Below are 19337 nucleotides of genomic sequence, written 5' to 3'. Positions count from 1 at the left end.
TTCCTTAAGGTTTTTTTCCCCAGGTTTTCCCCCAAGAAAAAATTTTTTCCCCAAAGAATGCCCCTCAAAACCCATTTCCCCAAAATTTCCCCAGAGAACACCAGATTTCCCCAAAATGAGGAAATTTCCCCCAATTTGGCAACACTGTTCATAGGGTGCCGCGAGTGGGAAAAGCTTCGGAACCCCTGCAATACAAGATTCATTCAGGAATATCTGTCTGCCAACATAAATCAAACATCTCCGATAGGGGTGGAAAATAATATATTGAGGTTAATAGAAAGCTGACAAGTTATTATTACCCAAGTGGCCATTAAAGTAAAGGACGTATAAAAATACGGGCAGCGATATATCGTATCATACGGGCAGTCACCGATACTCCCCTGCTTCCTCCTATGTCCTTAAGCGATAATTTTCCACTAGTACCAGATGTTTCATCCAGAAATAATAATTTAAAAAAAAAAAATAAAAAAAAAAACAATTTCGGGGACTGGGAGTGGGGGGGGGGGGTAAGGAATTTCTCAGTGAGAGAGAGAAAAAAAAATTATTTTTGCTGCAAGAAGTGACGTAGAGTTTTCTACCAGCATTTTTGTCATTCCTTGAACCCCATGCCACCCCCCCCCCCCCACTCCCTCATTTATTCAAGTTCAGTTTCAATTTCCCGCTTCAACAACCATACTTTGAACAAACGGAAACAACCAAAACTTACGAACGAAACTTTTACTTTTGGGCGATAAGATACTGAATAATAAAACAAAGTTATAACTGCACAAGTAGCAGTACGCTTGCAGACATGTGTTTTGTGGTCCAAGAAACCCTTTTTCAATCGAGAAAAAAAAAATCATTGATGAAATTGCATACGATGCACGAAATCTCTGCAATGGGGTCGTTTCTAAAATTTCAAAAGTATTTTTTTTTTCTGAAAGAACATGCTTAAAAACACAGGATCTGACCATTTTTTGATAAATTTGTTTACGTTTAATATTTCTAAAAAATTACTTAAATCGGTGCGCTTTCATTGCTTACAGCTTCTGCCGATGACATCACAAATGATGAGATGCCATTCAGTGTTGCCATTCACAGTGCAAAATATTTAATTCGCATGTTTACTCACGTGTATTGGCAACGATATCGTTGATAGCAAGCGTAGAGCGCAATATTTAATTCGCTGCTTGATTATCATAACGTGGAAACGCAGTAGAAAGATGCGCCTAATAGCATCATTTGAGACGTCATCAAGACCACGCCTTGTTTGAAAAATCGGACATTTTAAAAAATTAATTTAAAAAAAACTGTTGGGAAAATGAAAGTATTTTCTGGGTCCATGTTATTTATTTATTTTTATTTTATTTTTTTTGCTCATTCTATCCATTCCAATGATTAAAAGTAGTACTTTTGACTGAAGGAAACCACCCCATTCTTGTTGCCAGTTACGAAATTTGAACTTTTTTTGTCAATGACCTTAACCAAAACTTCAATATATGACTTTACAACTGCACACAATTTAAACTCTGCGTCTTCTTTTCTCTCTCTCTCTCTCTCTCTTTAATAGACAGGTTCCTATTTAATGATTTTGAAGGGATCGTTCACTAAAACGTCTTTAAACAAAAGGCCAACTGCGCTGATTTTTTTCAGGACCTTGTGACTAACACATAACTAACAAATAATAATTGACATTGTAACTAATAATGATTGCATATTTTTTTCATGTTCAAATAAAACTCTTCAGGAACCCACTTGCTCAGATTTATCTGAGAATTTAAAACCGATAAACCAGGGAATTGGCAGGGGCGTGGGTCTATGATGGCATAAAATGTCAAAATTATTTTGTTCGAAACCGTAAAAATGAATGTAATCCATTTTAGAAAAAAACGAGCTGATGTGTGCATCACATCACTTCCTTTTACTCCAATTTGATGTCATTTCCCCATTATTCGCTATTTTAATGTGATTCAATAGTTTACTCTCTAAATATCACCAGCAGTGGCTGAATTAAAACTAAATTTAAAATTTAAAAAAAAAACATCGCCAAATTTGTCGCCAAGCTGGCGACAAAACTTGGCGACCAGAAGACTGGCGATATATCGCCAAGTGTCCGACAAATTACAGCACCACTTGAGTTTACATCGAAATTAACAATGATTTCCCCCCAAAAAGGGGCAAAAGACCCCTTTAGGAGCATCCGAATGCAACCAAAAGGGAAGGTGCACAACTAGGCCCCACTAGGAGTCTACGTACCAAATTTCAACTTTCTAGGACATACCGTTTTTGAGTTATGCGAGATACATACACACATACGCACATACACACGTACATACGGACGTCACGAGAAAATTCGTTGTAATTAACTCGGGGATCGTCAAAATGGATATTTCGGGTGTCTGTAGGTGGTCGGGTCGAAAAAAAAAACTCAGCATTCATTCGGGGGTGAGAAAAATGAAAATTAAGGCCGATTTTTGAGTGAAATTTTTTTCGCGAATACAATACCTCCTTTTTTGTAAAAAGGAAGTAAAAATATATCTTCAATGCAATAAAATAGCCATTAATATTAGACTTTTCAAATCACCGGTTCGAAAAAACAACAAAATTTAAGCATAAAAATCCAAAAAAAAAAAAAAAATTGATATTACATTTCACTAAACATGTACGGTATTGCCCCCCCCCCCCCAATAACAAGTTCAAGAACACTTCGTTCCATTAAACCTACGCAGAAATTTTACAATAGCAGAAAAAAGTGGAGTTGAAATGAACATTCATCCCATATGTTTAAATAGAGCGTCGTGTCACATCATCAAACTGTTGCCATTTATGATTAACGAAATTCGTAACGGATAAAAAAAATAATGTACAGGACTCATCTCATCTTGGGAGGCTCAAGATGATAGCAAAAATAATGGCCGCATAAAAAAAAAAATCTGTCTCTCGGAGCTTTGACGTCACTCAAGGGCATTGCCCCGACCTACTTCTACCACAGAATTCGATCGAACAGGTTGCGCCAGGGGGTAATTGAATGCTGAAGTATTAAGTTTGGACAGGAATTCTTGGATGAGGTATCAAGTTTTTTCAGGGATTAAATATTCACATGCTCACACGGATCGCCACTGAAGGTTAAAACCCAAAAAAAGCTGCAAATATTTTTTATTTATTTACTTTTTAAGAATAAGATCGGCGACAATTGCAGTTCGTTGTGCTTTCTTGCTTTCGGAACATGTTGAGTACGTACACAGATAGTTCAAGCCCCCCCCCCCCCCTACACCTTATTTTGAATTTTTAAATGCTTTTCAGAAAAAGAATGCTAACATCATGAAGTTTAAAATTTTGATGTTTATCATAACATTGAACATTTGACGCATATTAAAAAAAAACACTGTGGTTATTTTAACGAAACAAAAAAGTTTACAATTTTAATGATTTTATGACACCCATTGTTGTTACTGATTTTGTAAAGCATCAGTTTGTCAAGAACTCCAGTACCTCCCACCCCATTCCTCTCGTGCTTTTTAAAAGAATTACATTATTATTTATTTTATTGTATTTTTCAATTTGATGCATTTTACATGTGCAAATTAATAGTCATGATTATTGTTAGAGTTCGAGAAATAAGTGAACAATTACGTATATGTAAGTAGTGAAGTTTAGTTGTGTGCGTAAATTAAATGATTGAGTTCCTTTAACAATTCTTTGACAAAGGAGTTCTTTGTCATCCCGAGACACATGTATGCGACAGTTATTACAAGTTTTGTAAGTAACAGCCAATGCTGTTATTTCACGTCATTGAATTGGTTAAGTTACTAAAATTATTTAAATTTACTTATTTATTTACACGTATTTTTAATTTAAATTATTTATTTTATTTTATTTTATTCTGTTTATATTTTATTTTATTTATTTATTTAGTTTATGTGTGTGTGTATGTCAGTGGCGTAGCACAGAACTTTTCAAATAAAATAATAATAATAAAATTAAAAACAGATAAACAAAAGTTATTTCAAAAATATAAATTATTTATAAAATATTAAAAAACATTAATTAAATAAAAACTTTTAAAAAAATAATAAAATAAAAAAGAGGGTTAAAAAATAAAAAAAGGGAAAAAGGGTTGAGAACAATTTTTTGGAGGGGGAGGGGATTTGCGCTATTGAGTTTGGGGGGGGGTGAGCACCCCTGAATACCATTATCAATGGGATTACTTCGTTTGAATTTAAAACTTAAAAATAAAACAATAAAATATATTTCGCATCAGATATCACAGATTTTTAATTAATGCAAAACAGATTTATTTTATCTTGTTTTTCCAAGCAAACTGATGCCAAAACGAAAAACAAAACTTAACACCAAAATTAGAGATTGATACATCAAACGTTCTCCCCGATATATTGCACAATAAATCATGCAGCTGAATGATATTTCATTTTTAGCATCTGTCTGCTGACAGTTTTTAAAAGATCACGTGACAAAAAAAAATGCCTCATCACGCGCGGTTCACGTCAGTCAATACGAAACAATGACAGACGGAAATTTATTAGAAACAATTTGGTACCGCTTCAGAGAACGTTCGAACGGATCGACTCAATACATCGGGATCGACGGTACGAAGATAATTAGTATATTTTTAACACGCTTTTATTGGCTTCACTTGTAAAGGGTGTCCCAAAATTAACGCAAGATTTGAATTTGCCGCCATTTTTGCAATAAATGGTTGGCAACCCTGAAAAAAGAACAATTTGACAGCTGAGAGTCAAGGCCGTATCCAGAAATTTTTTTCGGGAGGGGCCCGGATTAGCACATTGCCCTCCCCTAACACACACACACATATAGTATATATAGAGTCACCAAACGCATAAAAATGTTAACATAGAAGACTTTTTGTCTCGATTTTTAATGATTCCACTGTTTGAACTGTTATTTTAATTTCTTATTATTTTTCTTATTCACCTTGTAGTGGTAAGGATAACAGGAGAGTCCCTTTAAGTCGGATGTAGAACATCCATAATTTCAGGGGGTCGGGGGTTTTCCCCCGAGAAATTTTCGGAAAAAAAAAGCTGTATTTTGAGGCCTTATATTAGGTAATTGTGACTACAAAAATATGAAAAACAAAATAGGCAAACAAAGTTTTTTAAAAGTTATACATTCTTTTGCAAATCAAGATCAAACAAAATAACTGCTTGTTCGACAAATCATGGAACTTAATGGACAGAGGGGAAAAACGAGAGAAGAGAAAAGAGAAGCACTTCGTCATCTGCTCATATCGGCTTTTAGTAAAGTTTGTTTTTGATCATTTCCCCTACCCCCCCCCCCTTTTTTTTTCATTAAATGCCCTACAGTATGAAAATTGTACAAAATAGTTTAAAAGAAATGGTGTAGACATTCAGAAAATAAGAACGGAAGAGTAATATTCTAACCATTTAGACAATTCATACTTTATTTTCTTGATAAGATACAAAATTGAAGAACTTTTCAAGGAATTTCAAAAACTTAAATAATTTTCAGACTCTCGAACAGTTGAAATTATTTGAAGCTCTTTATTTACACTTTTCAGAAGTTGATTGCAGTCTTACAAAATGATTATAACTTTGTAAGACACACCCGTTTTAAGTTAAAAATAAGTGAAACGAAATATTTCTCGAAACAAACTTTTTTTTTTCAATCACAAGTAGTGCAGAAAAAGAAAGAGTAGAGTGTGTGTTATTTTTTTTTCTCATACTAAAGATATTAACAGTATGCAGTAGAAGTAAGAAAAAAAACAAGCAATAACAAAAGAACTTCCATTATACTGAATTCGGCATTAAATAAATGCAAGACAAGAAACATATCAGTCACAAAAATGATCTTGAAAGTTTTGCTACAAAAACGCGAGAGTTGTGATTTTTGCATTTTTTACTCAGGATGTATCAAGGAGCTGAATTTGTCACATCTTGGTAACAAGATACTCGCCTAATCGGAAACTAGGGGCGCAGCCTTTGGGGAGTCCCCGGCTCGAAATCAGTACAGTGTAAGTTTTATAAGAGTTTTTTGGGGGGGGGGCAGGGTCGTGCACAGAGGGGAAAAGGGACACCTGTTGGCCCGGGCTCGAGCTTAAATGGGGCCCAATATTTTTAAACCTAGGGTTGAAAATATGGGTAAGCAATATGGAGGGGGCCCAAAAGAAGCATTTGTGACAGCACCAAAATTTCTGTGCACGCCCCTGGAGGAGGAAGTGCATAGAAGTCAGTTTGATAGACTTGAAAAATCTACCGAACTGACAAAGGGCCTACCTTAACCCTGGACTGCCCTGAATTGAATTGTGAAAGAGAGCAGGAAGTCCTAATTAAAGGTCTAAATTTCAAGTGTGCCTTGCAGCTAATGAGAACTAGAACTGCTTTTTCTGTATTTCTTCAAAATATTATAAATTTTGAATAGTAGCAAAATTAAGAATTAAAAAAAAACATTGTTACTTTCCTTTTTTGACATTAGGAATTAAAAAAAAAAAAAAAAAAAAACCTGTTTTACGGTGCAAAACATTTCGGGTTTCGGGGGGGGGGGGGCCCGGGACCGTCAGGCCCCCCCTCTGGATACGGCCCTGCTGAGAGTTGAGGGTAATCAAAAATGGAGCGTTATACGATACAATAACGCGCTTTCATTCTTGAACAATTGTTTCAAAAATAATGAAAGTTGAGGCTGGTCAAGCAGTTACTGTTATTGGCGCTCGGTATCGCAACGCGGTAATGCACGGGTGGTTGTGGGCTTGTCGACATTGATCTTTGGATTCAAATAACCCCATAAGAAGGAATTTAATAATGTTAAATCACACGATCTAGGGTGCCAATTCTGATCACCGAAATGAGAGAGTACGCGACTAGGAAATGCCTTATGCAGTCATTGAAATGTTTCACTCTCTCTAGCTGTATGGTACAATAACACCCCATTTTTACTAGCCGTAAACTCTCAACTGTCAAATTCTTCTTTTTTCATGGCTGCCAACAATTTATGGAAAAAATGGTGGCAAATTCAAATCTTGCGTTAATTTTGGGACACCCTTTATGTTTGTGAGTAACTCTCCTTTGGACTAAGAGCGAGTGGCTTATTACTGTTAGTACATTCCACCACTTTATGAGCGTTCGTAGCCGAGCGGTCTAAGGCGCGGGTCTTCGCTGACGTCCACCTCCGGGAATCAATGGGCGTGTGTTCTAATCCCGTCTACACCGAAATTAAATTTATAATCTTGCAACTCAATTTTCGCCCACTTTTTGCGATCGGATTCTTTTAAAATTTGGAATGCAACCTCAGTCCCGATGACAATGCAATATTCCATAATCAAATTAATTTATTAACGATAAGTTATTAGTTTATTCTAATTAACACGCTTTTATTAGCTTAACTTGTATGTTTGTGGGTCCAACTTTCATTTGGACATATAGCCCGTGGCTTATTAGAATTACTTACAACGTACAAATCAGAGCTGCGGAGTGTAACAATGTTTGCACATGAATTTATCAGAAAGCATTCAAAATGTCTGATGCAAATAATGCAACAGAGTACTAATAAGATACATTCCATTATAAAAATCGAACACACGCACAAAGATTTCATTTAAGAGTTACAAGTGTTAGGAATATTTAGTATCTAAATCTTATTTGAAATTAAACGAGCTGATGTGTGCATCACATGACTTCTTTTTACTCCAATTTAATGTCATTTCCCCATTACTGGCAATTTTAATGTGATTCAATAGTTTACTCTCTAAATATCACCAACAGTGGCCAAATTGAAACAGATTATGAAAAAAAAAACCCCGCCAAATTGGTCGCCAAGTTGGCGGCAAAACTTGGCGACCAAAAGACTGGCGATATATCGCCAAGTGTACGCCAAATTATATCACCAATTGAGTTTACATCGAAATTAACAATGATTTTCTCCCAAAAAGGGGTAAAAGACCCATTTAGAAACACTCGAATGCAACCAAAAGGGGAGGTGCACAACTAGACCCCACCAGGAGTCTACGTACCAAATTTCAACTGTCTAGGACATGCCGTTCTTGAGTAATGCGACATACATACGCACATACGTACATACAGACTTCACGAGAAAATTCGTTGTAATTAACTCGGTAATCGTCAATCGTCATTATGGATATTTCGCGTGTCAATGCGTTCTTCTTAGGCACTTATCCACGTCTGGTTGAGTCGAAAAAAAAACTCAATATTCATTCGGGGGTGAGTAAAATGGAAATTAAGGTCGATTTTTGAGTGAAAATTTTTTTGCAAATACAAAACTTCCTTTTTTGTAAAAAGAAGTAATAATAGTTTAAAAAACTGAAAAAACATGTTTTTGTAGCAAAATGAACTAAAAAGTAAAAAATAAAATAATAGTTTAAAAAACTGAAAAAACACGCTTCAGTAGAAAAATGAACTAAAAAGTTAAAAATAATCTTTGTATGACAAGTACATAAAGTAATTGACCAAACACTTAATTTTACTGTAAGAGAAAAAAAAGCGTAGGGTGGGGGGGGCTTCTTATTAGTTGTCTTAAATTTTTTCCACTTGTTATCCATGCAAGAATGTAAATAGGCAGCCCCCCACCCTTTTTTTCTATTACAGTAAAATTAAGTGTTTGGTCAATTATTTTATATACTCGTCATCCAAAGATTATTTTTAACTTTTTAGTTCATTTTGCTACTAAAGCATGTTTTTTTTAGTTTTTTAAACTATTATTTTTTACTGCGTATACTCAAGCAAATGAAATTTAAATAATGTAATCATTAAATTATATGTGGAATTGTGCTGCACTGTGGGTGGCACTTTGGCTAAGCAACTTAGTATTCGGCACTTTTGTTACCAATCCTTGAAACACCGTACACCATTGCCATACAGATGAAGAAATGTGCACTCATTGAAATAGCAATAACTTGAGTATTTTTTTTTTTTTTTAATTCTTTCTATTGGTTTACACTCTCAAATCTTGCAGCTCAATTTTCACCAACTTCCTGTCATGGGCATAGGTGGATTTGCGGGGGTGCCAGGGGGTGCGCGGCACCCCCAACAATTTTGGTTGGATTTTCAAAAAAAAAAAAAAAAGTTAAATTAAATATATTTTCTCAGGAATTTTGTAAAACAACCTATATTTTTCTGCAGCTAAATGCAAGTTAATTTACTTAAAAGCAAACCTAAAAAAATACAATAATAGGCAGCTTATTGTGTGACCCAGTCACCACTCATACCCAGAGCGAGAGAAATTGTGCTACACGAATTAAAAAGAATTATTTTTCCATTTAAAAAAGAAAGACGATAAATAATTACATAAATCAAATAAAAACATTCCTTTAATTATATTTCAGTGCTGTATTATATAGCAACTTTTATACTCCGTAATTGGGTATGAATTGGTATAACGCTACAATTTTCTTTTTCTTTGAAACAACCATGGCTAATTAAGTCAAAAAATATGGCTATTGTGATATACTTCCTCAAAAACGATATAAAATCCTTACACATCATTCCAGTAAACAGTGCAATAACATCACTCTGAAATCAACTAAAACCCAACATTTCCACTGTAAAATTTCAAAAATTTCTGAAGGAGTAGGGGGCAGGACTATTACTGAGTTCCACTACTAAAAATAGTTGCTTTAGTTGCCTTTAATAGGAGTAATAGTCTCCAAAATAGTTACCAGATACAGAGAGAAAATACAGTTTCTAAAATAGTCTCCTAATATATTTTTTTTAATAGCATTTATTTCATATTAATGCAATGAAGTGGGACAGATCAACGCAGGACAAATTTTCTCTAAACAACCTTTCTAAAGGAAAACTTTAAAAAATATTTTTCAAATTTTAGCCCAAATCAGAATAAATACTGTAGAAACCGGCACTGACACATTCAAGAATTATTTCTTATTGTCTGACTGTTAATTAAAGACAACAGTAAAAGACTATGAAAAGAGCTCGAAGTGTCACATTCATGATATTTCCGATCGAAAGAAAATTAGCTCTCGTTAAATAAAAAAAAAAAAAAAGAATGTATAGTACGAATGAAAGAAATTAAAAATCAAAAAACAGTTAAGAAAAAAAAAGGAAGAAGTATTTGTGAAAACAAACTTTTTTAAGAAATCGCGATTGCAAAAACTAATCCTTTACAAAATCGCACTCGCTAAAACAATATTATTACTAAAATCGCGATCGTAAAATCGAAACTTTTTTATACAAAAATATAATCATCACATTTTTTTCTGGTCGTGAATGTTTTATAATTTTTCATTTTCCCCCGGTAACTACGGAGTCAACTTAAAAGCAATTTTGCTTTTACTTTCTTTCCAATTTTTTTTCTCCTAGAAGAAAAGAAAACCTAGTTTTTTTACGAATTTTAGTTACACTTACTAAAATAGTCGTCGTATGTTACAACTAATTGCAAAATAATCGCTTTAGTCGTCAAAATAGTCGCCTTTGCCGTCAAAATAGCATCTTTAATCGCCATTTGCAGTGCTGTATCCCCCCTCCCGATCCTCTATATTGCAATGGCGTAGCTACAGTTTCTGTCAGCCGGGGCGGTTCCTCTATTTGCCACCCTTTCATTGAGATATTTCTAATACATTAAAGCATTGAAAATTATCGAACTCAAAATTGAAAACTTCATTTAAGGAAGCATAGGTAAACTAATTTAATCCATATTCTTCCTACAAAAAATGGGGGCGGGGTCATACGCCTATCTCGAAGAAATATTCTGAATTTACATCAAAAATTGCAGTTAAAAGTAAAGTTTGGGGGGATGAAGTTCTCTACCGAATCTTTATCAAAACTGAAGTCAGTTTTAGCCTTTGGGGACGATAGAGTCAGCTTTTATTCGGTAACAAAGTTCCAACAATTTGTTCTCCCTGCATTAACTCAGCACTGGCAAAGAAACAACTTTTATAGAAATATGTTTGTTATTTACATACAGAAGCAGATGTTATATTACAGAAATATATTTGATACTATTTAAATATTTTCCGTAATGTAAGTTTTAAAAATACAATTTAAGTGTTACAAAATAATTTTAGGACTTTAAGTGAATGAGGTAGGTCGAAGTGCTCACTACGGAAATATTTCAAATTTGAACACTGAAATGGCCGTTCAGTCATACAAAAACCTTACATTTCAAAGGGTTTTTTTTTTTCTCATTGAATCCAGTACAGTGAAACCTGTGTAAGTTGACCACTCGCGGTGCAGTACTTTGGTGGTCAACTTATAAAGGGTGGTAATGTTTTTTTTTTTTTTTTTTTTTTTTTTTTGTCATTTCTAGCACCATGTTTTCATTTTTTGAGTAATTCACCCTCATTCTTTCTGTTCAACTCACTTTCATTGTTTAACATTATTGAAAGTGAAACAATAATTAAAAATATTATTCAAATAATTTTGTTATTTTTTTCCTTGTTTTCAACTATATTAGACACTGTAGTTTTAGAAATTCCATATGTGCCGGCTAATTTTCTCTGGCTTTTTCCATTTTCAATTAATTTTAATGTAATATTTCATACTTTTTATTAATCTCAAGTTCAACTAACTTTCTTTTTCAAGCCTTTTTTGTACAAATTATAGCACAAAGAGCATTAAGCGCGATTCTCCCAGTTCATAAAGGCAAAATTAAGATGTCCTATCTCTTAATCCCTTGCACCAGAAACATGTAACTTTACTCATTAGCAGGCCCAGATCTGAGTACATGCAGAGCAAGGGGCCCGTGTCCTTAAAGGGGCTAACGGTCCTAGAAATTGAAGAAAAAATAGAAAAAAAAATAGCACTAAAACTTATTCACTTTACAAATAGACACTGCTGGCCACTAAGGAGGGCCCCTACATATTTTGTTGCAGGGGGGGGGGGGCCAAAATGTATAGATCCTGGCCTGCTCTTTTTAGCACAATTCCTGTATTGCCGCAACATATTGGAGCTAAAAGAAAAGACTTTGAACTTTTTTACTGACACCTAATTTTCATTGAACAGAGTACAAAAAGCTATCTCAAATAGAACAACAAATGAAAAACAAGTTTGGAGAATAAAGAGCAGCATAAGCTTTATGCTGCTGGTTAGTTAGTAAAATGCTAGTCTCTCATCAAAGCATTCAAAACATTTTTGGAAAGCTATCAAAATAATAATAATAATTAATAAATAAATAAATAAATAATATAATAAAATAATTTTGTAAAGAAAGTTTAAAAAAATAAACCAAGTGATCAACTTACAAAGGGTTTTTTACAATATTTCAAACCAAATTTGGCATACATTAGTGGTCAAGATAGACAGGTGGTCAAGATAGAGAGGTGGTCAAGTTACAGAGGTTTTCCTTTATTATATGAGATAGGACTAATTCCGTTCCTGACAAACGCGGTCAACATAGACAGGTGGTCAACTTACAAAGGTGGTCAACTTTACAGGTTTTACTGTATTAGATTTAAAGTATGATTTCCTTATTTGATTTTTTTTCACATCAAAAGTGATGAATCGCCGCCCCGAAAAGTATGCCGCCCGGGGCGAACCACCATATCCACCCCTCCCTAGCTACGCCACTGCTGTATTGTTGCATCCCCAGAATTCACAGCCTAAATCCGCCTATGGTCATGGGATTCTTTTGAAATTTTGAATGCGACTTCAGATCCTATGACAATGCAGTAGTCTTTAATCAAATTAATTAACTTACAATTTTAATCAACATTTTTGGGGCTAAACGATACCAATTAATGACCTATAGTCATGTTTTTAATTTTAAAAGTTATCCGGGGGAGATCCGGAAGCACTCCCATACCATCATCAAAAATCGTCTGAAGTAGCAATTTTCGGTCGAAAAACAGCCGATGGAGGGTTATTAGCCTTGAGCCTATTTCAATTCAAGGCAGGGGTGATCGCCCCCTCCCTCCATGTATCAGCCTTACATCCAGCTGATTCAAGTTTTTTTTTCCCCTCTCCCACACTAACATACACAAATTTTGTTCTTTAAAAATGGATGCACTGCAGTGCCGTGGTACGTTGTTGTTGAATCAAATTTTTCACTTCAATAGAGTTAATTTAATGTTATAAAATTATATGGTAAAAAAGTGGGATCAAATCCCTCATTGAAAAATAGCTGGAGTGGACCGTATTTATAAAATTTGTCCTCACTTTTTACAATTATTCCAAATAATTTTATCGAACCCATTTCAATATCTGCATTCCAGTTCAAAATGCATTCAAAAAGCAGAAACTGGACTTTCTAAATCACAGTTTCGGGCCCTCTGAAATTTTCATAGCTTTCGCTGGTACTATATGTTCTGTACCAATTGAACTGGTACAAAAAATAAAACCATGCTTTCCCCATGAAAATATAACTGTTTTCATCGTCACTTATGTTAACTCCAGTTTCAAAGCCATAAATTAGGAGGAAACGGATTACGGTTCGGCGAGTTAGGATGTACATAAATAATCCTTTGCAGAGAAGCAGACCCGACTACTTGCAATGCCGTCTCTGCCTACATACCTAGCAGTTTAATCATTTAAGCCGGACACGCCAGAACAGTTTTGTGGAATCAATGGCTGGTTCGGGATTCAAAAAGGAATCTGATGGAAAGTTTGAATTTCGAAATGGATTCAAGTAAGTTATCGCTTGTCTTTGCTTTGCTTAATATTTAGTAAATACGGAAAAAGGAAAATGATAAGCGGTTGCAAAACAAGTTTAATAGTCACTCAGATCTTCATAAGTTATGAGTTAAACGTTCACCTTTTTGCGGAAATTAATGAAGTGAAAGCGAACGTGTTGGCGACGCACAAATTGCAACATATACTGCAGACACGTGTCATGAGGTATGTGCTGATAATTGTGCGTCACGATCAAGGTCGGATTCAGGGGAAGGTCAAAGGGTCAGCTGACCCCCCTGTAACAAGATTTTTATTATGATTATTAATGAACTTCAAATTTTTAGATCCGAAAATATAGTTCCTGGAATCAATGTGAATCTTTGTTTTCTTGCTTGGTTCTGTTCGGTATTTCTTCTCAGCGCGTCATAATTCAAAGGATAGACTGCATGTTTACTGCCATTTGCAATGTCGTTTACTGGGCCATTGCTATATTTAATTTTTTGCAAATTTTCAAAAGAATAACCATTTCCAATGAGCTTAAAGTTTTATCAAAGCACTCTTCCAACTCAAACCCAAGTCGTGTGTGCGTTGTCTGAGCTTTTTTAACTATATAATACTTGTAATCTCATGTATACAGGCTAGTCAAGGTAACGTGACTAGCCTGTCTACTTAAAGAAATATGAGTTTTGATGAAAATTTAAGGGAATATGATCTATAGCGCAAGCTGCGGCATTGAAAAATGTAGGGGGAAAGGATTGACAGGGTTTCGATCTCATTTGGGGGGGGGGGTACCCCTGCTTAACTGATACCATTTTAAGTAGGAGGTGTAACGCTGACCATTAAAACCTGACCCCCCTTACAAAAATTTCTGGATCCGTCCCTGGTCACGATGCAGTTGTCTGTGTCTCTTATTGATGTCGCTTAGAGTTAAGATTAAACCGTTTACACAAGAGCCTGAACCTAGTACAAGATCGAAATTTATTCATTACGGAAATTTTCCCTGGATAATGTCGAAGCGACCCAAGGTTTTAAAACAAATCGATTTTTACTAGAAATCAGGAAATTACATTCAGATGTTTAAAATTTTATAAACATGCTGAGAATGAATTTATGCTAAAAGCGCACTTAAAAACTTAAAGTAGCGCAAATCTGTGCTGCTTCTCCCTCCCTCCCCCCCCCTTTTTTTTGAAAAATAACTATAAAATTTTACAATTTTGCAAAGCTTCATATTAAAAAAAGGCTGCACAAAATTTGCTTTGTTGTACTTTTCCTCGTACATAATTAATTTTTACTTTCACTCGCTTATACATAATATGACATTTTATGCTATTCAATATTTTTGAGATCTTTTACACAAGATCAAAAGAAAATGAAAAACTGTCAACCTTTCAAGAATTAGTATAAAAACTACAAATAGTCGGGCACACAAAATGGTAATTAATAATAATAATAAAAAAACATGCATTGGTTTTAAAATTTATCTTTTCAACACTAAATTTTTTATTACAATTGTGGAAAGTTGACATAGCAAAAGCTCGACCACCTAGAAAACAAGGGAAACATTGAACTCCGGGGATATGCGAATTTTTCGTTTACTTTATTAGGGCTTCAAAATTTGTCATGTATTAAATTTTAAGTTATAAGAGACTAAAAAAGAATGTAGGGTTTTAGAAACTAAAAAACAAAGTTTTAATGCAATGGAGTTGTTTCCTTCAGTTAAAAGTAGTACCTTTTGTCACTGAAATTGGGAGAATAAGAAAAAAAAATAAATAAATAAATAACATGGACCCAGAAAATACTTTAATTTTCCCCAACGGTTATTTTTTAATTAATTTTTTAAAATGTCCGATTTTTCAAACAAGGCGTGGTCTTGATGACGTCACAAATGATGCTCTTTGGCGCATCTTTCTACTGCGTTTCAACGTTATGATAATCAAGAAGCGAATTAAAATTGCGCTCTACGCTTGCTATCAACCATATCGTTGCCAATACACGTGAGTAAAGATGCGAATTAAATATTTTGCTCTGTGAATGGCAACACTGAATGGAATTTCATCATTTGTGATGTCATCGGCAAAAGCGTAAGGAATGAAAGCGCACCGATTTAAGTATTTTTTTTAAATATTAAACTTAAACAAATTATTTAAAAAATGGTTAGATTCTATATATTTTTAAACGTGCTCTTTCAGAAAAAAATACTTTTAAAATTTTAGAAACGACCCCTTTCCCCTTGTAAAGGAAACAAAAGGCGCAATCGCGAAAACGAACCCTTTTCAAAAATCGCAATTTTGAAAACGAAGCTTTACAAAATTCGCGATCGCGAAAACGGGCAAATCTCATACATAATTGAATAAATTCTGCATTTCTTACCTTAAGTTCGTTCATTTGCTTTATTTTTCTTTAAAAAATTGTTAATTTCAAATTTTCATGCTATTTTTTAAACAACGCATTTTCATAATAGCAATTTGGTTCATGGCCCAGACTGGGCCACTGAAATTTTTAGGGGGGGGGGGGTAGCCTTTACCCAATGGCATTGGATTGGAGGAGGTGCCACTGCTTTTGGGGGGTTGAAATTATGGTGGTCGTAGGACTGAATACTTCACAGAAAAAAATCCGGAAATTTCTCTAGTAGGCAACTCGGCGAAAAACAGACAACCAATTCAATTTCAGTCGTAAATTTTATCTTTTTGAATACATTTGCTTGTTGCTGCCATAATGTATTTTTTCCTTTCTTTCTAATACATAATCAGAAATTACCCTCATTTGCTTTCTTGTAACTTTAAACATTCATTCATTCATAACTTATTTTTTACATGTTGAAAATAATTTCCAACCATCAGGGTTCCTAAAAAGTTTTGGAAAACTGGAATAGTCCAAACAATTAGAAATAAAGCCAAAAGTCTTGGAAAAATAAGGGCATTTGCAAAAATTTCCAAAATGTCAAGAAAATCAGAAGAAAAAATTCCTACTTTGATTTAAACAAAGGATGTAAATTGTCATGTAAAAAATGAATGTTTTGTTTAATCAGTTCCATTTTTTTTTTATTTATTTTATTTTATTTTTTTTAATGACAATATGAAATACTTCTTTGCTTTTTCTAATAGTTAATAAAATGTAGTTTAATTATGGGATGCCAGTTGAAGAATTTCATTAGTCCAGTCCTTTTTAAATGCTATTAAAATGATTGAACTGATTAAGAGAAACATTTTCAGTTTGGAAATCCCAGTGTAAGGAGGCACACTTGTTTAAATTTTACATAGTTAAATAGTTATGAGCTTAAAATATTTCGGAGAAATAAAAACATGTGTAGTATAATCTTCCCAATGTACAACAAGTTCCTCTTCAGTACAATACACTGCATTTTTTGTTTTTCTCCTCTCTCTGATAAGATTCCCTTTTCATAAGATATATTGCATTCACTATACATTGTACATTTATTGAAATGGAGTAATAGATTTACTCAATATTATGCTTAAAAATAAAAAAAAAATCAGTATTTTTGTTTGATTTAACTAAGCTTGCTTCTTAAAATACAAAAAAGTCTGGAAAATTTATCCTCAAAAATGCTAAATTATTAATGTACTTTTTTTTTTGACTCATGAGGTATAAAATAAAACATTTAAAAATTATTGTAATTATATGATATTTAAAAAAGAAAAATTATCACCCCCCCTCTCCTTCTCCTAAAGCACACAAACACAGGGGTGCCCATCCCCCCAAGTTCAACCCCCCCCCCCCCCCCATTTTTCTCAAACCTCTTTCCCTTTTTATTTTTTAATTTTACCTCTCATTTTTAATCTATTTATGTTTAAATAATATTTTTATTAGAAACGTTCCGACTTTTAATGACATGTACATACACACAAACACAAACTAAATAAATAAATGAAATAAGTTGTAAACTGAATAAAATAAAATAAAGTAAATAATTTAATTTAAAAGTAAATAATAATAAATACATTTAAGCAAATAAATTTTTAAAAAATTAAAAAATCCCCCCCCCCCCCTCTCCAATGTTGATGGCACAACTTGTGCCATAATCCCTCCCTGTGGGCACCCCCTGCCCAAACAAATTTTAAAAATAACATACATAATACATTTTATGGCTTATTTCTTAACAACAATGCCAGATCTAAGATTTTTCCAACTGGGGAAAAAACTTGAAACTGCCACTTTTACCAATCTTCCTTCAAGTTTTCATTCCTAGCTTCAATGAAAAAATTCCACAAAAATATGAGGAATTTGCCTTCTCAAAGAAATTGCCACCCTGGCAAAGACCCTGGCTTGCTCCCCCCCCCCCCCCCTAGATCCAGCAGCACTGATCAGAAGATGTTCAAAAAGCACAATTGTTCGAAAAAATAGAGACAGGTTTCTAGGTTACACGGAACTCCTTTACCAATGCAGAATGCACAAAGATGTGAGCTCATGGATAAAACTTTTGTATATACATATTTTTTACATTCATAAACTCACATCTTTTTGCATTGAGAAAAGAGTTCCTTGTAACCACAAAACATGAAAAACATTTGTCTATTTTTTTTGGAAAATTTTCTGTACTCTTTTAATGTGGTTAATTCCAAGGGTGCCCATCCCCCCCCCCCCCTTTAAATACCATAAAGAACCCCTAAAATCAAGAGCCGCCCCAAAAAAAAAGCATACCCCAAACTCCCCCCCCTCCCAAATGTCAATGGCGCAGCCTGCAAAATGACACCCCCCCCCCAGGTGTGCACCCATGGTTAATTTTATTAGAACTTTTTTTCCACAAGAGATATTTCCCACATAATGAACTGATGCAATTTATTTTTGTAAGTTTATAACTAATCATAGTGTACAATTTAACAACTAATATACACACGCAGTTTAAAATATATGCGATTTGTTTAAAATAGACACTTTCATCTACTCTATTCCATTTCTAATTATTATTATTTTAAATCTAAATTAATCTTGCAAATGATGTTAAAATGAAAAAGTTGGATTCATTACCTCAAATTTTTCTTGTGCTAAGAAACCAAAAAAAAAAAAAAAAACACTCACATAAAAGTATACCTAAATTTCTCAAAGTCTAGGGGTTATTTGTTTGTCCCCTCCCTTTGAGAAACTACAGAAGAAGAAGTTAGAAAAACTAAATCAATTTTCTAAAATATAATTTAAAGGAATTTAAAGCTGAATTGGATTTAATTTCACAATAAAAACGTAATGCAACTAATCGAGAAAAATGATTGACAAAAACATAATAAATTAAAAATTGAAAACAGAATGATCAATGATAAATGCAACAAAACATTAACAGCATGAACGCAAATTTGAAATAACTGAACAATCTAAAGTTACGCAGAAATTATTCAACATTTTATTTAAATACGCTGCATAGCGTTCATCAGCTGATTGTTTAAAGAGCCACCCATTAAACCCAACCCATTTCGATATTATTATCAAAACATTTCTCACCTTTTCTTATCAGGAACAGATGATTTATTCTTAGAACGTCTGATAAGGGCAAATTGATAAGGTTTCTAATAATTCCACAAATATTACAGAGTCACTCGTCACAATGTTTGCAGATGTCAGATGGTTGGAAACTGCCGTAACCCCACCTTCTATAAATCGAAATGTACACACATGGAGCATTCCCCTTAGCACACCATACCGCTCCGTCAATCCGTAGCGGTAGCGCAATAAAATAGGTCCTCGTAAAATATCTATCATTTGAAATATTTAGACTATTTTAAGGTCTAGTTTTGAGTCGATGTTATTTCCCTTTTATTTATAATCGAATAAAGATGC

The 19337-nt window shown here is 33.9% G+C and overlaps 1 protein-coding gene across 1 annotated transcript in view; it reads right to left on the bottom strand.

The window, feature by feature from the left end:
- The window catches only part of LOC129222586 (secernin-3-like), an 88472-nt gene extending 69359 nt beyond the window's left edge, over positions 1-19113 (bottom strand). Inside the window, exon 1 of the mRNA XM_054857100.1 lies at positions 19002-19113. The gene's annotated coding sequence lies outside the window, so the exon portion shown is untranslated. The remainder of the gene's footprint in view (positions 1-19001) is intronic.
- Positions 19114-19337: the final 224 nt, after the last annotated feature.

The sequence above is a fragment of the Uloborus diversus genome, chromosome 5 (assembly GCF_026930045.1).
Source record: "Uloborus diversus isolate 005 chromosome 5, Udiv.v.3.1, whole genome shotgun sequence".
NCBI classification, from domain to species: domain Eukaryota; kingdom Metazoa; phylum Arthropoda; class Arachnida; order Araneae; family Uloboridae; genus Uloborus; species Uloborus diversus.
Note: the sequence above shows the minus strand (reverse complement) of the source record. Positions and strands in the feature narration are given on the sequence as shown.